The following is a 3700-nucleotide window of genomic DNA, read 5'->3' as shown; positions in this document are numbered from 1 at the left end:
ATATTAGAAAAAGAAAAGAGAAAAAGCGCCCGATCCTTGTGTAAAATCAGATGTACAATTTAATAAATCATGGACAAGACAAATGCACACTTACAATTTGTCTGATTAAAACAAGCATTTTATGGGACCTGCCCATGCACCAAACGAAGACTCCACAGTCACCTCCGCTCTGCAATCTCACGATTAATTCGTATTCCAGTATTTGAGAACGCCGTTTTCTCCAGGGTGTATATCAACCATCCGTCAGGAGCTTCTCAGCAGCGTGCGTCCGCCATTACTCCCACGCATGTGGTACTGGATACCGGAAGGACTTTGCTTGTGTTTCCTTGGTCTCTCTCTGGTGCCGAAGGCAGGTCAGCCACGTAGTTGCAATGTAAACCGTCCCTACGCGTTTCTTCCGCCTTTGCGGATTTCATCAGGGGATGGACACCAAAGGGGCTATCTGGTGTTAAATAGTCCCTCATGTCAATAAACATTATATGACTCACAGGTGTGTTTAATTCAATCGGTGTCATTAAATCAAGTTGATATCTGGTGCAATATATTTGAGAACTAAAATATATTTAAACTTGACAGAATTTGGAACGTTAGTGCATTTAATAACAGCAAACGAGGATACTGCTGCTGATGGAGTAGTTAGACAATTTATGTGCAAATTACATACTAACATGAACAGGATATGAACATCAAATAAAACTTATTCCAACATTTGTATAATACTTAAAATAAAAAAATATAAAAAGATATATAAAGAGTATATACAATTAGATTGAATAATAAATAAATAATGATAATAATAATATTCAAATTGAATGACATCTAACATATGCCAGTCTTCTTTGAAACGTGTACCAATTCATTATCACGTATTATACACATACCCTACCTATAACTAATAATATGAATATAATGTCTTTAATAGTATAAATCACATATATATATAATAAATCTAAATACCGTACTAATATTTAAAAAGCAATAAATTGTGCATTATATAATAATTAGTAAGAAAGTATATACATACTTAAGCTTGAAAAAGAGAGAAACATTTAATGTATCTCTCCATATGTAAACTGGAAAGAAGAGACGAAACAGTGGTTAATGATTGCAAGAGACAAGCCAAAACTTCTATGTGGCTATAGGCTTGTATATCAAATATAACCCAATTTTGGGTATTTGGAGTCCTGATTGATCAAATTACAATTGTTCCTAAATGATTTTTTTTCCCTCTATATCATTATAGAGAGAAGATCCCTATAGATGTAATTGGGGGCAAAAATTAATCTAGCATAAGGGTAAAAGGAACCTGGATTATAACCATCCTAATGATATTGTTTAAATATATCAATGTGACGACTAATATTGGTGCTGATTCCAGGTATAATAACTGAACTGTATAAGGGATGAATATGTATTTGTAAATGTCTATGTTGAACTAATATACGTTGAGTAATAGGGGAGAGAAGCGTAGCTCTATATTACTTAAGAAAAAGAAAAGAAAAGAAAATACTAACAAGCCAAGAGGCAAGAATCCAAGTGAATTAAACTAACTAGTAATTAAATTAAAAATGAAATTAGTGTTTTATATTGTGTCTTGTGTAGACATGGTTTATACTTTATTAAGTGAACTTGAATTCTAAATATGATTATTACATAATAACTTATTAAGAATAAAAAAGAAATGTGATTGTGTCAAAGATAAATATTGTGTGTTTGTGATACAGTGCTGACCAAGGGTCCCACAATCACACCGACTAGGACCCCAGAGGGAGCATGCTAAACATGCTCAACCCAGACCTCTGAGATCCCGTCAATGGAAGTGGATGTTGAATCTATATTACACTATAGTGCTTGTGTCAATGCAGTCGTTTAAACCCCCTGGACTTAATGTCTCCAACATATAAATCCAGAAGGTCTCCCATAAGTTCAGTTTTTTGACCCTGTCGCCACTTAATAATGCTAGAGGGATATGTTCTAAGCACATAACAGTCAATGATGATGGATCCTTGTGTATTTCCAAGAAATGTCTAGATAGGTTGTGAGTGGTAATACCATGTAGAATGTTTCTTCTATGTTCTAGAAATCTTGTGCTTAGAGTCCTTGGGGTTCTCCCCACATATTGGAGTCCGCATTTGCATGTAATGACATAGATCACGAATGAGGATAGACAATCCATATAACTCTTAATTGTATGTGTAGATTTATTGAAAAAGGATGTGACTTGGTTGGTTTTGCACATATGTTTGCATGTTATACATCTATTTCTACCACAAGCAAAGTTGCCATTTATTGTCGGTTTTAACAAAGAAGGATCCTTAATCTGTTTAAGGCGACTAGGTGCCAGAATAGTTTTCAAGTTTCTGGCTTTTTTGTATATAATGGGAACTTTAGTTGGTAATTTATTTCCAATTATTGGGTCCCTTAACAATATACTCCAGTGTTTGTTGAGAATTGTTGAAATGCCTTTCACTGAATTATTAAATGTCGTAATGAAAAGTGGTGACTTAACAGAATTGACCCCAAGATCACCATTGGTCCCTCCAACCTTGTTTGATTTGGATAATAAAGATTTACGCTCCAGGAGACCTACCTGTCGAAATGTCTCATATATGATGTGTTTGTCATAACCTTTGGCCAGAAATCTTTCAACCAATATTTCCCCCTGGGCCAAAAAATCAGAATGTGAAGAACAATTCCTCCTAATTCTGAGAAATTGGCCCCTGGGGATATTGGCCAACCATCTTTTGTAATGGTTGCTATTGTTGTGTAGATAGCTATTGGTGGCCACTGTTTTAAAGTGTGTTTTGGTGATGATTTCTCCATTTAAATGAGCCTCCAGTTCTAAGTCCAGAAACACAATCGTGTTCTTGTTAACATGGTAAGTAAACTTCAGATCCATGTCATTGTTGTTAAATGCCTGCAGTTTATGTTCCAGGAGTTCCTGATCACCATACCATATTAGGATGATGTCATCTATGTAGCGGCCATAGTACACAAGACTCGCCCCCAGATCTGCATCACCCCACACATGTAGTTCCTCCCACAAACCCATGTAGAGGTTCGCATAACTGGGGGCAAATCTCGTGCCCATGGCCGTCCCACAGATCTGCAAATAATAAATGTCTTCAAATAAAAAATAATTGTGTTCTAGTATAAATGTAATGGCCTGCAAAATAAACAAGGATTGTGTGTTGCCTAAACTTGTGTCCAAATTAAGAAAATGTTTTACTGCTTCTAAACCTTTGTTATGTTTAATGCAAGTATACAAAGATGTAATATCACATGTTGCCCAGATGTATGTGGGTTTCCAAATGATTCCAGAGATGGAGTCGAGGACATGCAACGTGTCCCTTAAATTTTAATCGTGTGACTAAAGGTTGTAGAAAAGAATCCACGTATTGGGACACGCTGGATGTCATTGACTCCACCCCTGAAACAATGGGTCTTCCAGGAGGGTTGGAAATGTGTTTATGTATCTTGGGAATGTGGTAAAAAATAGGTGTTCTTGGAAACCGTATGTAAAGAAAACCAAATTCTGACTTATTAATGACATTCATATTTAGAGCCTGAGTAAGAAGATCTTTATACTTTTTTTGAAAACTTTCCATTGGGTCTTGCCCCAAAATGATATATGAGGTATTGTCGCCTAAGAGTCTAAAGGCCTCTGACAGGTAATCTGTTCTGTCCTGCAGAACTATGC

This window comes from Ascaphus truei, chromosome 4, assembly GCF_040206685.1.
Source record: "Ascaphus truei isolate aAscTru1 chromosome 4, aAscTru1.hap1, whole genome shotgun sequence".
NCBI lineage: Eukaryota > Metazoa > Chordata > Amphibia > Anura > Ascaphidae > Ascaphus > Ascaphus truei.
This window is presented reverse-complemented; position numbering follows the sequence as displayed.